Here is an 18,517-nt window from a genome sequence, read left to right as displayed (position 1 = left end):
ATATGTCACCCCATTCAGATATCAAATAAATTACAGTAGAGTCTCGATTATCCGACGTAATGTGGCGGTCCCATAGGTCGGATAGTCGAAAAAGTCGGATAATCCAGAGGGTCATAGGAAAAGCCTAGCAACCACTACGAAAAGCCCTGAATCACTACGAAAAGCCTAGCAATGGTGGTGCTGTGGGCCAGGTGGCACTATGGGCTCTGGGCCTGGTGGCGCTATGGGCCTGGTGGCGTTTACCGCTGGGCTTGGGGCTGGTGCCTGTGCCGCTTGGGGCCGCGCTCGGGGATGGCGCCTCCACGCTTGCGGCCTGGTGCCGGTGGCGCTCGGGGCCGCTTGGGGCCGTGCTCGGGGGCCGGCGCCTCCGCACTTGCGGTGGCGCTCTGGGCCGGTGCCGGTGGTGCTCGGGGCCATGTTCAATGGCTGCTGCCTCCACGCTTGCTGCGCTTGGGGCCTGCTGCTGCTCACCACCGCGCTAGGAGCCCTTTCCAGATGGGGGCGTGGCAATGGCTCCAAGCCACGCCCACTGACCAATCCAATGTCAGATAATCCGGAGCGTCGGATGAACGAAGGTCAGATAAACGAGACTCTACTGTATAGTCAAGTGGTGGTGTGCAGATTTTACAAAGGATATCCAAGACTTTGAGTTTGCAAGACCTGAGCAAGGAAATTAGGTTTGGTAAAAGGAGGCAAGAGGAGAAGAGAGAGACCACACTACAGATTCAAACAAGAGGCCCTGAGTTTGTAAGACCTAAGCATATGGCCATTTGACTTGATGGCAATATATCTCCCTCAATGATTTGTATTAGCAGGGATTGTAAATCACATTATCAGCAGCTGCAAATTAAGCCATGGATCTACCCACATGTAGTTCTATGGTGGCTCTGGTGTGCCCTACTCCTTCCCTCACAGCGCATTCTGAAGTACAGGAGTCAGGTTTAGGGAGTGGAAAGTATGGTGGTTGTGCTACACGTGGCTGCCTTAAGAACCAGTTTTTGAGGAAAAAACAGGGTATAATAAAAGGTCATCATCATCATCATCATCTCCATCCTTATCATCCATGCTCCTACTGAATATTAGGTTTGTGCAGCCAATGGTGCATCTACCCATGTGCCTGATCATGCTCCCTTTGTGCACAGTGCTGGCTTTTACAATCCCAGTGAAACAGGTGGTACATTGAAGGCATTAGTGAGCAGTCACACTCCCTCTAAAAATGCATGATTGTATGCACAACAGTTATACTTTCAGGACTCCTCTTATATAACTGTGAACTAAACCCAGTACAGCCACACATATAAGGGAACATGTGGGTGTGTATGACACGAACAGGTTTCTGAGCAAAGCATTCCAAGGAATGGAAGAAGAAGAATACTTCTTCCCATGCCCACATTAGGTTCAGCACCCTGGACAGCTGCCATAAAATTCTTATATAACCTATCATAGGCGGTTTACAGACCGCCATTTTGGGGCGGCCTGTTCCCACCTCTTTCCCCGCCAGATCGGGGCCTCCGCTGCCACAGCGGCAGCCTCTGAGGCCCCGATCCGCCATTTTCCAGGCCGCGCCCCCAGCTGGAAAGGAAAGGGGCCTGCGGCCTGGAAAGGGGTGTCCTTGGGGCTTCATGCCCCAAGGACACCCTGACAGCAGTGGGGACAAAGAGAAAGGGGCCGCTGGCCCCTTTCTCATTTGTGTCACTGGTGCCGCCGTGTAAAGGCTGCACCCAGTGACACAAACCTGGAAGGAGCTCCGTTTCGAAGCTACTTCCAGCGCTGCGGAAAGGGCGCCCCAGGCGTCCTCGTGCAGCACCAGGATGTCACTTCCGCACCGCTCCATTTGGAGGCGGCACAGTCGTGACGTCCCAATGGCGGCGCCCATGTAGAATGGGCACCACCATTTTGTACGTACTAGGGTTAGGGTGTCCGGAAAGGAAGCCCTTTCCTAACCCTAGTACGTACCTAGTACATACTTTTTGCACATCTGTAACACGCCATAGATTCACCACCTGAAGCAACAGAGGCACCATTGTTGCAGAGTCAGTCGCCTTGACCCACTCAGCTCTTCTACTGCCCTGGCAGCTCTTTTGATAAGCCAGGAATGGGAATGGCAAGGATCTAGCACATGCACACAGTCTCTCACTTCTTCAGAGATCTTGTTCACATTGTCAAGTGACCAAGAGGGAAAGCTATCCCTCATAATTACACCAAATTTGTTTCCACTAGACTGTATCAACATTGTCCAAGTCAGAACAGAACTGCAATGTTTCCTGAAAATTGGTCACTAGAGACTGCCAACTTGTCTTCCATCTCTTCCTTTGAGTGTGCTATCCCCCACAGTTATGAATCCATGCTCATGTAGTTAAGTGGTGGTTGCAGTACAGAATCTTTATATCGAATCCTGCCACTATGAAATGGATGGGGTCACTGGAAATGTGCTGCTTGTTTCCACCAACTCCTTTTGGATGTCTAAACTATCTTTCTAAATGTGCAACTGAAGTTTTAGGCTGCTGCAATGCCAGAAGTTGGGGGATGGAAGCAAAAATATCATGGGGAGAGGCAGCAATCTTATTTGGCTGTTCAAGAGTGGAACACATTTCCTCGGAGTCTGGTGGTATCTCCTTTGGAGGTTTTGAAACAGGGGCTGGATGGCCATCTGTCCTGCAGAAGATTTGATTGTGTATTCCTGAATGGCAAAATGGGGTTGGATTGGATGGCCCTTGGGGTCTCTTCCAACTTTAGGATTCTCTGAATGGCTTTAATTCTGCAGTGTGGCTACATTGTCTCTGACTATGAAAGCTTGTGCTACCAACTTCTTTCTCTTAGTTAATCTCAAAGGTGCTGCAAGATCCTTTTGCATATAGCTAGGTCTTTGAATTGTAACAACAATAATAATAAGCCCAGGGAATGCCAACATCACCCTGGAACACCTTGGCTGGCATTTAAGCACCCGTTCTTGTACAGGGGGAAAGCGTAGAGGTTCAGGTATATTACCATCCCTGCTGTGTTCTCTCAGTGGACACTGGTGTTATATCCTCTTTCATTTTTTTTCAGGTGTGTTTGCACAAAGCATGCTTCCAACTCTAGTGCTGTTTTGAACAGTTCCAGTTCCTTGCTAATGGCTTCCCTTCAATTCTTGCTCCCAATTAACCTTTCCTTCTCCCTTTAATCCAGTCCGTTGCACTCTCCAACATTCCGGGTTTTTATCAGACTAATTGCATTTTTTCATCTCCTTCATTTGATTCCCCCTCTCCCCAAATCTAATTATGCTGTTATCATGGGTGCTGAGATGGTGTAAAACCATTGGGTTATTGATAATTTCTGTTCATTAATTGTTTTCTTTAAAGAAACCAAGCACCTTCTCCTTGTTTTACACACAGATGCAAATGTAGAAACCTAGCGCCAATTGGTTGAGCAGACAGCAATTTGTATGACTCGGATTACACTGAGATCCTACACTGGGTTTGCATAGCTGAAATTTCTACATAAGGAATTCATATGCTGATGTGACCCTTGTACTGAACAGCAATGGAAAGCAATGAGGAGAAATGTTGTAATAATACAGGGGTGAACAATTATGGAGGGCATGGGAGGCGTTCCCCCATGTGCCTGCCCAATAGGCCACCCTGGCACATTTCTGACATGTAAAATGTGATGCAGCATCACTTCTGCTTGTCACTTTGGCTTATTTTCCACTGTTTTGTCTTTTGGAGGGGTTGCGAGGAAAAGGTTGAGGGGCTCACAGCATCTCATTTTGGGCAGTTGTTGGGGCTTATGGGAGGTTTTCAGGCAAATATCACCCAAAATTTGGCCTGATTTTTCTCCTTGGTCTGGGGATTTGGATTTAAGGGACCATACACTTAAGACGGATCTCTTCCAGCATGCTTATCCACCTGACTCCGTATAAGAGACTGTGATTAATGCTCCACTTGACTATGACAGTATGACTGAAAATTTTTCTGATGATTGGATTTTAAGGAACTAATAGAAATGAGTATTTCAGTATTAGTATTTTACAGATTGTCTTTTTAGAATTGTATTGTGTTGTTTTAATAATAATAATAATAAAGTTAATTTATATTTCCTGCCTCTCCCATCGATCGAGGAGGGATTACATCATTAAAATGATACATAATACAAAATACAATCAATAAAACACTAATACTGAATTCACCAACATTCCTATTAGTTCTCTAAAAAAGCAATTCAACAATTAGCCAACAATCATAGTCAAAACTGGAGCAATCATCATAACCTCTTATATGGAGTCCGGTGGATAAGCCTGCTGGAAGAGATCCATTTTGAGTGCCTTCTTAAAGGCCTCTAAAGTAGTGATAAGATGGATCTCTTCCAGCAGGCTATTCCATAGTTTTAATGATGTGATCCTGCTTCGATCCTTGGGGGAGAAGGGAAATAGAAATAATAATTATTATTATTATTATTACTATTCACAATGTAATGCCCGGTCTGTATCTAACTCAATGAACACACATTGTGGAAACCATCTTCACCCTGGTGTCATGTGGTAGGGGGCTGTGATGGCCAAAATGGTGCACTGGGCCATCTGCTTTGCTGCGGTGGAGGAGATCTCCTCATGAGGAAGCCTCCACCACTATGGCAAGCTGGGAGGGAAACAATTTTCCTGAAGTGAAGACAAAACCTTCTGAACAGAAACTACCACCTTTGCATAGGAAAGTTGTTTTCTGCACAGAAACCAGAATTTTGTGCCTGGAAAATAAATTTCTGCACAGGAAATCTTCACTCAGAAGCCAAGAGAATACAGCCTTTCCTTTCCTAATGTAAGGCAGCAGTCTGGAAAAGTTAATTTTGGGTAGCAGTACCCAGAATCCTTCAAGCATGGCCATGTTTGCTGAAGGATTCTCGGAGATGGATTCCAAAAGAACAATGACTAGCAACGAAGGGACAGAAGTTTATAACTTTACTCTGACAGAGTTGCATGAATCAGAGAAATAGAATTCAGAGGCATAGCAGTGTTAGTTTGGAATATTAGTGTGCAAAGGGATCTTGTACCACCTTTGAGTCTGAGAGAAAGAAGTTGTAGCATAAGCTTTCAGAGACTTGAGTCTGTTTCCTGAGATACATGGAATGAACTGGTGTCCAGAAAGGAACTGTATGAAGAGCCATAAAAATGCAAAACTTGTGGGTCTGGTGATGAGGTGACAGGTCTAGTTTTAAAGAAGGTTGTTGAGGGACAAAGGCAGGTGAAAGGATGTTGCCTAAGGCCAGCGTGATGACCGTATGAATGGTGGAGGGACTTTTGGGATGTGAGCTGTGCAGGCTGGGTACCAGAAAGGAGATGTGATACACTGGCCGAGAGCATCCCCATGGGGCTGGGGTTTTAACCAGTGCTATAAATAATGTGTTGGGAAGCCATTGTTTCTGTTCAACCCACTGCTGATGGCTTGGAACTTGTGGGCATATTCCAATTCAGCTATTTCTCTTTCTAATCTTCCTTTGTAATTCTTTTGTTCAAGGACTGTGGTTCTGAGGTCCAAGATGGAATGCCCAGGAAGACTGTTCTGCAACAGGTTTTGGTGTATTCCTATTCCTAATCCTGGGAGTTGCATGATGATGGTGCATTAGAGAAGTGCAATGCTTCAGAACTCAAAGTGCCAATTTGAAATGCAGAACTACCATGTGGAGTGCAAACTGTCATTGCAATGCATAATGCACATTATATGCCTACATATGCAATACATTATGACACCACAAGTACAACTCTGCTTCTGCAATCTTCAAACTGAACATGGCTTTTCAACCTTGGACAAAAATGTCCAAGGGTCTCTGTAACTTACTTACACATTTGGAAGTAACTAACAGGATGCCAGTGAATGTTTGCACCTCAGGGACATGTTTCCTCTCACCTTGGGGGTAGCCAATCTCACTTTTTGCCATGGAAAAAGAAGAAAGGGGGAAAGATTGGCAGCAGCCTTTCCCACTGATTAATAATAATAATTTGTTTTATTTATATACCGCTATTCCAAAGATCATAGCGGTGAACAGCAAGTAAGCTAATTAGCAAGTAAGCTAATTTGCCCCCAACAGTCTGGGTACTCATTTTAGCTCCCTCCTCGGAAGGATGCAAGCCTGAGTTGAGCTTGGGCCCTTTTGCTGGTCTTGAACTCGCAACCTTGTGGTTTCGAGTGAATGGCTGCAGTACAGGCATTTAACCACTGCGCCACCAGGGCTCCTTGTAGCCTTGACCAAACCAAAGGAAGATCTCCAGGCTGCATCTTCACAGTCTTAAGCAGGAAAGATGCTTATGGGCCCAGGAGGTGGCTTTCTTCAACATTTCCAGTTCTATAGTTTTTTCTGGGTGTTTTGGGCTATGTGGCCATGTTCTAGAAGAGTTTGTTCCTGATGTTTTGCCAACATCTGTGGCTGGCATCTTCAGAGAATACTGGCATGGAAGTGAGTGGGGTGACCCTGGGTTGGGAGGAGTGACTTCCATGTTAATCTGTGTATTGTTAAGTTGTTGAATGGCAAGGCCTCAGGATGGGAAGATATGCAAAAAGGATTCATGTCTGTTTAATTAGAGTTCTATTATCTCCTGGGGGAAAACGTGACTCTGGGTGGTTTTCATTTGCATTTGCTGGGTCTTGATTTTAGTATTTTTCAGGACTGGTAGCCAAACTTTGCTAATTTTAAAGGGTTTCTTCTTTCCTGTTGAAGTTGTCCAAGTGTTTGTGGATTTCAGTGGCTTCCCTGTGCATTCTGACCTAATAGTTGTTTTCCTGGTCTAGAATTTCATTGTTTTCAAACAGCATTTTATGCCCAGGATGGTTTATAACATGTTCTGCTACTGCTGATTTTTCTGACGGAATCACTCCTTCCAACCCAGGGCCACATTATATATATATATATATATATATATATATATATATATATCCCACTCACCTCCATGCCAGCATTCTCTGAAGATGTCAGCCACAGATGCTGGTGAAACATCAAGAATAAACTCTTCTAGAATATGGCCACATAGCCTGAAAAACCCACAAAAAACAATGGATGCTGGCCATGAAAGCCTTTGACTTCACATTTCCAGTTCTGTTTTAAACCTTCATGCAGTTGGTTCTTTAACTGGCTTTGCCTTCTTAAGGAAGTGCCTGAGTCACACAATGTGTGTGCAGTGGTCCTCTGTGACTTCACAAAGCAGCTGTCAGGTCAGGCAGTTAACCCAGTTCAGAAATTTGGGCTTCGATAATTCAGGCTCAGCAAACTAGTATTCAGCAAGCATAAGTCCACACCAGAGACCTTCATTATCAGAACTGAGCAGCAAGTGTTACACTGCCTCATTAAACTACACATAATTTCAAATTATTGGTGGGCTATTTTCTCAATTTTTTACAGATGCAAAACAATCTTGTTTCTCCGATTTCCAGTGCCAACCCCCTCCTTGTTTCTTCAGCCATTTCCCCTCCAGATCAATGGCCTTGGATAGTCTCAAGCCAAGCCTGCATCCTTTGTTATCACACCACCTGCGGATGAGATAAACACTGCCTTGCAATAACCACCTTGTTGCATATCCCATCACAGTACCTCCCATTACCCTGCCTTTGGACCAAAATCACAGCAGGCAAGATGCACAGCGCAGCTCCTGACAGCATCCAAATGCATATGGTGCATATTAGATTTATGAGGGTCAGCACACACACACACACACACAATGACAAATCTCCCTCTGGCACTGAAGTGAGTGAGGAATGGACTAAAAAGTCGCCTTGGTACTTCGAGGCAGGTAAGCTCCAGCAAGGGCAATGTTGCATATTATTCAGCGGTTGACAGGACAGACAAAAGCTCCCTTTTATTTCCCTGACAGTGTGCAAATTTCTTTGGTAGTGGGAAAAAAACTCTGCTAAGCACAATGGAATCACCTTGGCCTTGAAGTGTAATAGGAAAGGTATAGCTTTAATCCATGCATAGAGGTACAAAAGCGCTGCAGTTTGAGCCAACTCAACAGACATGGGAGTAGAGGCAAACCATTTCTCCCAGGATACAGGAATCCAAGCCCAACAAAATTTGCCAGGAGTGCAGGCTTTAGTTGTTCTTAGCTACCCTTGAGTAGCCAACTGACTCCTGGCAGCCCTGTGGATGAGACACCTCCAAACCTCAGGCCCTGCAAACCCAAGACTGTGACCCCCCTGAGTCCATCCATCTGGCATGCAGTCTTCCTGTCCTTCTTCTACCTTCTCCTTTTCCTAGCATTACTGTTTTTTCTAGCAATCAATGCTTTCTCACAATGGGGCCAAAGTGCCGCAGCCTCAGCTTGATCAGCTTGGCTTCCAGGGAGATTTCAGGCTTGATCTGTTCGAGGACCCATTTGTTTGTCTTTTTGGCTGTCCACTGTATCCTCAGCACTCTTCTCCAGCACCACATTTTAAATGAGTTTTCTTTCTGTCTGCTTCCTTTACTGTCCAGCTCTTGCATCCGTACATGATGATGGGGGATACAATGGCCTGGATGATTCTGACTTTAGTGCTTATTTGTATAAATTTACAGCGCTATATAAATAAAGCTTACTACTACTACTACTACTAATAATAATAATAATAACTTTACTCGTTAGGATTCTATCTAGTTATTTCTTAGCTACCCTATCCATTCCTAGTCTTCTTATTTCTTGACTGCAGTTGCCACTCTGGTCAACGTTTGATCCTAGCGATGGGAATTCTTTTAGTATTTCGATTTTCTCCTTGTCTAGATTGTATTTGTTTGTATGTATTTCTTCTGTGGCCATTATTTTTGCTTTACAATGAAATTCCCAGCGGTCATTTTGTTGTCTGTCTCTTGACAATGCTTTCTCCACAAAGAGGAGAGATAGACAGACAAGAAGCAAGATGGGGAGAGTCCATCTCTCTGCCAGGAAGAATAGAAGGGAAACAGAATTTTATTTTTCGGGTTAGTTACTCCTGACCTGTACAAGATGTTCCAGGAGGAGGCAGAGAAGGAAATTAATTTCTGATGTCAATTAAAGACAGCACTGACTAGATTACAGAACACTCTGGGAGTCTTGGGAGTCCCTGCAAATGTATTCATGCAAGGAGAAACCCAAAAGCAATTCAGTCCAATTCCATGCATGATCAGTTGACCAAGGAAGCTACTCCAGCCCTGACTATTTGGGTGTCCATCTTATTTTTCCTTGCAATTTGAATGCAATGATTCATGTCCTAGTATCTGCAGCAGAAGAAAACAAGCATGCTCCATCCTCTACACATGACATTCTTTCAGATATTAACTGCCATGGCTCAATGCGATAGGATTCTGGGAACTGTTGTTTTATGAGATATTTAGCCTTCTCTGTCAGAGAGCTCTGGTGCCACAACAAACTACAAATCCCAGGGTTTCATAGAATGGAGCCATGGCAGTTAAAGTGGTGTCAAACTGCATTAATTCTGCAGTGTAGCAGCAGTCCATGTTAAACAAAAGCTGTTCCTCAAAGGGGTTGGTTTCCAGATCTTTGGTCATCCTCTGGGTACATTCTAGTTTCTCAATATTCTTCCTGAAATAATAATAATAATAATAATAATAATAATAATAATAATAATAATGATGTTTATTTATATTTCCCGCCTCTCCCTGTGGATCGAGGTGGGATTGCAACATAGATAAAATTACAAAATGCAATAAAAATACAGTGGACCCTTGTTATACTCTGGGGTTTGGTTCCAAGATCCCCCATGGATAACAAAATCCGTGAGTGCTCAAGTCCCATTAAATATAATGGTAGAGCAAAATGGTGATCCTTATTAAAAAAATGGAAAATCAAGGTTTGATATTTCAAATTGATACTTTTTTGGAACTTATTCAAACCGTGGATTCTTGAATCCGTCTATGAAAAATCCATGTATAAGAAGGGCCGACTGTACATTGCAATTGCATTGCCCAGTAAAGAACATAGGCTTCCAGGTGAGGTTTGAGCAACGTGGAACTATGTTCTGGAAACTATACTGTCAAGAACTGCCTTCTCCCCACACTCCAGTAAACCAACCTTCTGTATTCAAATAGCAAGCACTTTTATTTCAGCAACTATAGGTGTTAGTGGGAAGACGTTTGCAGACAGAACTTCCACCATTCACAAACATTGGCATAAAACTAACAATGTCCTGCCCCAGGGTTTTGCAGGCTTTACCTGCATCTGTTCACAAATTAAATCATACCTGCCCTCCCAACCATTTTTGCCTTTGGTATCTTTTCGGTCTTGTTTCCATTTTCCATGTCCCATGTGATAAGCCCTGAGCAAAATCCTCCCCCAGACATCTGCACATTCTCAACCCTGCCAACAATCTTCTCTTTGGACCACCACTAATTGTTTATCCTGCCACTATGCCTCTTATCATGCCCATCAAACCCTAATAATACATGCTATACATTTTATGTATAATGCATAACAGCAACACTCATTTTATGGCAGAATATGCCAGATTCTGACATATACGCCTGTTGATTTGGCCTAGAATTGCACTAGTTTTATTTTAGCCACGCATCACACTTTTGACTCATGCATAGCTTGTGGCCTTCTAAAACTCCTAGATCCTTTGCACATCAATTGTTTTTGGGCCACTCATCCTGCATTTGTGCATTGCATTCTGCATAATCTAATGCAGGTGTAGTCAAAGGGTGGATCACAGACCACTTGCAACCCCCAGGTCCATTTTGACCTCTGGGGGATGTGGAGGCCATTTCCACTATGTTTGGAGGTTCCCTCAGCCACTCAGGGGTCAAAGATGAATTTGTTTTTCAATTTGTTGGTGGGGGGGGGAGATGCCCTTAAAAAAACAGGGGGTGTGGAGCATTTTCACCATGTTTTAGGGCCCCTGCTCCAATTCATAGTACTCAGAATTTAGACCTAGAAAAGGTCTTTTTTTAAAAACAACTTCAGCTTACTTCCTTTTGCTAAAAAAGCTCTATCATGGGCTTAATACGTCCCAGGAACATTTTAAAACAAGATGAAAATGTCTCATTTCTTCTAGAAGGCTTTTGGGCCACAAATATTTATTTGTTTGTTTGTTTGTTTGCAAAAGTGTGTATAGAAGGGTGCACCCCCAATGTCTGCTGGAGGACTAATATGGCCCCTTAGCTTTAATCAGCTGCCCACCCCAGTCTAATGAAACTGCTCTGGCTGGGGCTAACTATTGGATTTGGATCAGTATGTCTGTAATAATAATAATAATAGTAATTATTATTATTATTATTATTATTATTATTTATATGCGGATCGAGGCGGGATCACATCAATAAGAAAAAATACAATAGAGTACAGACATAATACAATGCATATAAAATACAATCAATAAGATACCATCATTATAGATTCAGTAAAATACCTGGGTCATCAACTAGTCATCCAAATTTCTACATTCACAATCAGGAGTGGAACATTTGTTAGGATCTTCTACAAAAGGTCAGGTGGAAAAGCCTGCAGAAGAAGTTCTTCTAAAGTGCCTTCTTAAAGGCATCTAAGGTGGTTATAAGATGGATCTCTTCCGGCAAGCCGTTTCACAGTTTGGGGGCTGCGGCAGGAAACGCTTTGTGGGAAATTGTTGTTAGCCTGGTCTTATGATACTCTAATAAATTCTTCCCGGTGCCTGGGAGCTAATCAGCAGCCGATGAAGAGATTTTAAGACCAGTGTTATATGGTGCAATTTAGCTGTTCCGGAGACCAGTCTTTTGATTAGTGGGATGAGTGGCATCATATGCTACCTGGAACCCCTATATCACAGATATTAGTTTTCAATAGGATAATAGCAAGTAATAGCAAGTATAATTCTATACTGCTTATCAGTACACTTAAGGACTCCCTTAGCAATTTACAATGTGTAAACCAATTGCCCCCAACACTCATTTTAGCAACCTTGGAAGGAAGCCAGGCTGAGTTGACCCTGAGCCCTTGGCAGGTATTGAGCACATAACCTTGTGGTCTGTGAGAGAGTGAGTGAGTGCACTACAGGTGCCACCAGGGCTCTTATATGCAATAGAATTAATTGTTTTTAAGTATATGAATAATCAACAAAATACATTAGCCTTTTCCTAGTATCTTTCTTGTCTCTGGAATATATTCCAGAGGAGCAGCTTTCCTTCTGTCACCCTGGCTGCAGCCCATAAGCCCAGCTCAAACCATTTCTGCAAGGGGACTCTTTCCTATCTGTTAACACAGCCACCATGGGAAACGTCCATTTCAGGAGTAACCGAGCAGCCCGAAATTGCTGCATATAACTGTAATGTTGGCACAGCGGCTGAAACAACAACCCTGTTAAGGAATGGCATCTGCCCAGCCCGTCATGCATGTAATGTCTGGTTAGCGTTGACAAGTCCTCTGTGATTTACTCTCTTTGTAATGTATGGGTGGCAGGACAGCACTCCAACGGAAGGAGAATCACTCATCTGCCTTGAATATCAAGTGGAGGAGATAACACACTCGGCTGAGCAGGCTGACTCCACATGAATTTTGATGTCAATGCCTGGTGGAAATCCTCTCACTAAACAATGGAGGGAAACTAGAGGGAAAGGATGAGTCTTGGAAAACAAATTTGCACTTGACAATTCAAGGCTTCTGGGAAAGAACCAAATGAAGGGATGCAGGGGTCATCCATACCTTGAAGAGGTACCAAATGATGCCACTCATCCCACTAATCAAACGATCCCCCTGTTTCGACCTTTTGAGTCCAAGGTTCCTTTGCTCTTTTGCTATGCACCTTCAAGTCAACTTTGCCTTATGGAGACCCTACCATAGAGTTTTGGGGACAAATTTTATTCCAGGGGCATATGACATTGCCTTCCTCTGAACATAGCCTAGAGCACATAGTATTGTTTGAGAGTTAGTTTCCAAGATTAGGATCTGTTTGGTGTCTTCAGAGTACTTAGGCCATATTTGCTGTTGCTGTGTGCTTTCATGTCTTTTCCGACTTATGGCAACCCTAAGATGACCCTATCATGGGGTTTTCTTGGAAGGTTTCTTCAGAAGGGGTTTGCCATAGACATCTCCTGAGGCTGAGAGTGTGAGTTGCCCAAGGGCACCCAGTGGGTTTACATGGCTGAGCTGGGGATTGAACCTTAGTCTCCAGTGTGATAATCCATCACTCAAACCACTATGGCACTCTGGCTCTCTATTATACCTAAATATATATTTAAGTCTTACTTTTAAAAAAATAGAGGAGCAACATGAAATCATAAAATTCGAAGGGACCTCACGGGCCTTTAACCTCAGAAGGTGATGGCTTCTCTTTCGTTGGAGCTTTTCGTGAAGGCATTGGATGGTCACTCAGCAAGGATACTTTAGCTATGGATTCCTTCATGGGTAGGAGGCAGGAAGAGCTTACCTTTAGGGTCACTTCCGATTGTGCAGTTCTATATCCCAGCAGACACAGAACACGAGGGTACCCAGACTGGCAACTGGATGGGGCACTTGTAACTTTAACCCTGAGCACATTTAGAAGGCGGGCAAGGTACCTTAAAACTCTGGATCTCTTCCAGATCTGTAATCAATTGCTGTGAAGGAGATAATGTTCCAGCATAAAAATATACTTTTCTATGCGTAAGATTCTGTTTTCTGCACACACACAAAAAATCTGTTTTCTGTGCAAAAAAAATTCTGATTTCTATACAAATCATCCATATGCAAATTTTCCTTTTGGGAAACACCTTTTGTTGTGGAGGAAATAATATTTCTACATAGACATATCATTTTATGCACAGAAAATGCCGTTCTCAATGCAGAAAATGCTGTTTTCTATGCAAAAAACATGATGTGAGGATTTTGTGCGGAATAAGCCCCAAATGCTAAGATTCTTAGCTGTGCAGGGAGCTTCTCACCAGCATTTCTCAACATGATTTCTGAACATTTTGGAGTTCTTTTAAATATTCTTTTCATACTTAAAGAATTGTTTTTGTTATAAATAATGTCCAACTTATAGTGCCCTAAGGGTAACCTATCACAAGTTTTTCTGGGGCTGAGAGTCTGTGACTCACCCAAGAAAGTCACCCAGTGAATTTCCGTGGCTGAACAGGGAATCAAACCCTGATCTTCAGAGTTGTAGTCCAATGCTCAAACCACAACACCATGCTTGCTCTGAAAGAAAACACATTCTTCTTCTAAGGCAAACAACAAAAAGGTCTGTCTTCCTGTAGGTTTTTGAACAATGACAACACTTTTGGAGATTTCCCCATTTCTCCAGGAAGGATGATAGAAGTCAGGACCATTTGCAACCTGAAAGTGTTTTGAACGTGCTGCCACTCAATTCTATTGAGTGGCTTCTGCTTCTGATATTATTATATGTCAATGAAAGGAGAAATATTTTTCACCTTCTATCCTGACATTCCTGACCATTTGTTTGTTTCTCTGATTTATCTTCCATCTTTCTCCTTAGACAGGAACCAATGTCACCATTATCTTCACAGGTTAAGCATCAAAATGGCCCTTCCACAGACTTTTCAGACTCCTTGCTATTAAAAGGCCTTCAGTTCTTAGATACCAGGGAGGAAGAGAGATACTGGGTGAAATTTGTTCCTTGTCAACTTATTTTTCAGGAGGAAAAAACCCTGAAACAAAGACATGCAATTCTAAAGAAATGCAAACTCCCCCTTCACGCCCTTAAGCTAGTCCAAGCAAAGCCATCTCCAGGTCTCCTTCATTCCTTTAAAGCAGGAACGCAGACAGAAACGTCCTGGAATGGTTAGTGGGAAAATGGTATCAAGGGAACACTGTGTCAACTGTAACATTTAAGACAGGAATGGGAACCTTACAGGCCTGAAGATGTTGTTGAACTCAATGCTTGTCAGCTCCAACACCATAAGCAAGGATGCTGGGAGCTGCACTCCAACAATATGTGGAAAGTTAACATGATTCCTAGCCTTGTTCTAAATCCTGGTCCTGCAGCCACAGTTTTATGAGTTCGATCCCAGGGCTTCAAGGCTGACTCAGCCTGCCATCCTTTCGTAGATCAGTAAAATGAGTACAGTGGATCCTTGTTATACGCTGGGATTTGGTTCCAAGATCCCCCGTGTATAACAAAATCCGTGTATGCTCAAGTCCCATTAAGTATAATGACATGGCAAAATGGTGTCCCTAATAAAAAATGGAACACCAAGGTAAATTTATACTTTTGTGGAACATTTTCAAACCGTGTATGCTTAAATCCGTGTATAAAAAATCCGTGTATAAGAAGGGCCGACTGTATCTAGCTTGTCGGGGGCAATTGGCTTACACATTGTCAACTGCTTAGGGAGTGCTGGGTTCACTATTGAGCGAAGTCTAAATGCTATTGCTAATGCTATGCCAAAGAGTGGTTGTATTGAATCATACAATAGCAGAGAAGATAGAGACCATAAAGGGCATCCACTCCAACTCTATTCTGCCATGCAGGAATGCAGAATCAAAGCACTCCTGATAGATCGCCATCCAACCTCTGTTTAAAAACCTCCAAAGAAGGAGACTCCACCACCCTCTGAAGCAGCATATTTTAATTTGCCAAATTGTAAGTCAACACCTGTATCAGTCTCATTGATTCAAATGGTGAAGTCTAGCAGGGTTAGATCTGAATATTAAGGAGTCAAAAAATAATAACTAGAGAGGATTTACATAACTTTAAAGTGAGTAACTATGACATTGAAATAGATAAAGTTTTCCTGTACCTTAAATCAGTCATTAACCAAAATGGAGACTATCATCAAGAAATCAAAAGATGACTAAGACTTGGAATGACAGCCATAAAAGGAATTAGATAAGATCCTAAAGTGTAAAGACAGATAATTAAATGCCTACGTCAGGGTCATCCAGGCTATTGCATTCCCATTTTTGATGTATCCCATGCATTTGTATGTATTCAAATGATTAATACTTCTTTGCAGCAAGGGAAAGTTCTAACATACCTTTTCTAGAAAAAAAACCCTTCCCTGGATTCTACTATATTGGATAAATGTAGGCCAGTCTTCAACATCGCATTATTGGACAAGGTACTAGAGCGTGTAGTGACTGCAGGGGTTCGTGGATGAGACAGACTATCTCGATCCATTTCAGTCTGCTTTCAGACCTGGTGATGGGACAGAGATAACATTAGTCAGAATAATAGAATCATAGAGTTGGAAGAGACCTCAAAGGCCAACTTGTCCAACGCCATTATGCCACATAGGAAAACACAATCAAAGCTTTCCTGACAGATGGCCATCCATCCTCCATTTAAGGACCCCCAAAGAAGGAGAATCGACCATTCTCCAAGGGAATGTGTTCCACTGTCGAACAGCTCTTACCGTCAGGACGTTCCTCCTAATGTTAAGGTGGAACCTCTTTTCCTGTAGCTTGCATCCATTGTTCCAGGCCCTGTTCTGTGAAACAGCAGAAAACAAACTTGTTCCATTCTTAATATGATCTCTCTTCAAATTTTTAAACATAGCTATCATATCACTTCTTAACTTTCTCTTCTCCAGGATAAACATACCTGGATCCCTAAGTCTCTGCTCATAAGGTATGACTTCCAGACCCTTCATCATTTTGGTCGCCCTCCTCTGGACACGCTCCAGCTTGTCAACATCCTTTGTGAACTGTGCTGCCCAGAACTAGACACAGGATTATTCCAGGGGAAGCCTGACTAAAGCAGAATAGAGTGGCACTATTACTTCCCTGGATCAAAACACTACACTTCTATTAATGCAGCCAGAATTTATATATATATATATATATATATCCCGCTCCTTTCCCAGGACTGGGACTCAGAGCGGCTTCACAGCAATTAAAAAACAAACAAACAAAAAGTACGATTAAAACATTTTTAAAATAAATAGATAAATGACATGCATTAAACAGAATGATTAAACTAGTCCAACATTCCTGCCTGTTCTTATAGTGATTCCTTAAATGCCTGTTTGAATAGGTAGGTCTTCACCTGCCGTCGGAAAGCCATCAAGGAGGGAGCCGTTCTTATCTCCCTGGGCAGGGAGTTCCAGTGTCTAGGGGCAGCCACCGAGATGGCCCTCTCTCGTGTCCCCACCAAATGTGTTTGTGAAGGTGTTGGGATGGAGAGAAGGGCTTCTCAGAGGATCTCAGAGTCCGGGCAGGTTCATACCAGGAGAAACGGTCTGCATATTGATGACATCGCACCCCAAAATTCTGGACAACCTCTCCCAGTGGTTTCATGTATATGTTAAACAGCATAGGGGACAACACAGAACCTTGAGGGACCCCACAGGTCAATGGCCAAGGGGTCGAACAGGAGTCCCCCAGTCCCACCTTCTGAGTTCGCCCCTCCAGGAAGGAACGGAGCCACTGTAGAACAATACCTCCAAGCCCCATCCCAGAGAGGCAGTCTAGAAGGATACCATGATCGATGGTATCAAAAGCTGCTGTGAGGTCCAGAAGAACCAACAGGGACACACTCCCTCTGTCCAGTTCCCTGCGTAGGTCATCCACCAAGGCAATCAAGGCTGTCTCTGTTCCATAGCCAGGTCTGAAACCAGATTGAAATGGATCTAGATAATCCGTTTCATCCAGAAACCCCTGGAGTTGGGAAGCCACCACATGTTCCAGAACCTTGTCCAGAAATGGTAGGTTAGACACTGGCCGATAGTTATTCATTATTGTGGGATCCAAGGATTGCATTGGCTTTTTTAGCTGCCACATCACACTGTTGACTCATGTTCATCTTGTGGTCTACTAGGACTCCTAATCCCTTTCACATGTATTTTTGACAAACCAGGGTCTCCCATCTTGTATCCATGCATTTTAATTTTTCTACTTAAGCGCAGTACTGTACCTTACATTTCTACCTGTTGAAATTAATATTATTAGTTTTGGCCCAGCTTTCTAACCAATGAAGGTCATTTTGAATTTTCATCCTCTCCTCTAGGGTATTAGCTACTTCTTCTAATTTGATGTCATTTGCAAATTGGACAAGCAGGCCTTCTAGTCCTTCATCCAAGTCATTTGTTGGTTGCCTTGGTGGATAACCTGGACAAGGAGAGTGTGTCCTGGTTGGTTCTGCTGGACCTCTCGGAGTCTTTTAATACAATCAACCATGGTCTCCATCTCAGGCATGTCTCTAGGATGGGGCTCAGGGACACCGTTTTATTGTGGCTCCCATCCTTCTTGGAGGGACAGGCCCAGAAGGTGGTGTTAGGGGATTCCTGATTGATGTCTTGGCCATTGGCCTGTGGGGTCCCTCAGGTTTAAGTCTTGTCCCATATGTTATTTAACATCTATATGAAACCACTGGGAAATGTTGTCCAGAGTTTGAGGGTCAGATGTCACCAGTAAAGAAGAAGGCAGTAGGAAAAGAGGAAGATCATATTACAGGCAAATTGATTTAATCAAGGAAGCCCAGGCTTCCCTGAGTTTGCAAGATGTGAGCAGGGCTAAGGATAACCATGGATCTTGAAGGTCTCTCATTATAGGGTCACCATAAATTGAAATTGACTTGACAGTAAAGAAGAAAAAAGAGGAGGAGAGGGGGTTAGCAATTGACTTTAGTCCAGGGTAGGATTTACGCAACCCTCCCAATGTGACTGGAGTACAACT

The sequence above is a fragment of the Sceloporus occidentalis genome, unplaced genomic scaffold (assembly GCF_023333645.1).
Source record: "Sceloporus occidentalis isolate IW3139 unplaced genomic scaffold, rSceOcc1.0.p SCAF_4, whole genome shotgun sequence".
NCBI classification, from domain to species: Eukaryota; Metazoa; Chordata; class Lepidosauria; order Squamata; family Phrynosomatidae; genus Sceloporus; species Sceloporus occidentalis.
The sequence above is the reverse complement of the archived record's forward strand: the minus strand, read 5'-3'. Positions refer to the sequence as shown.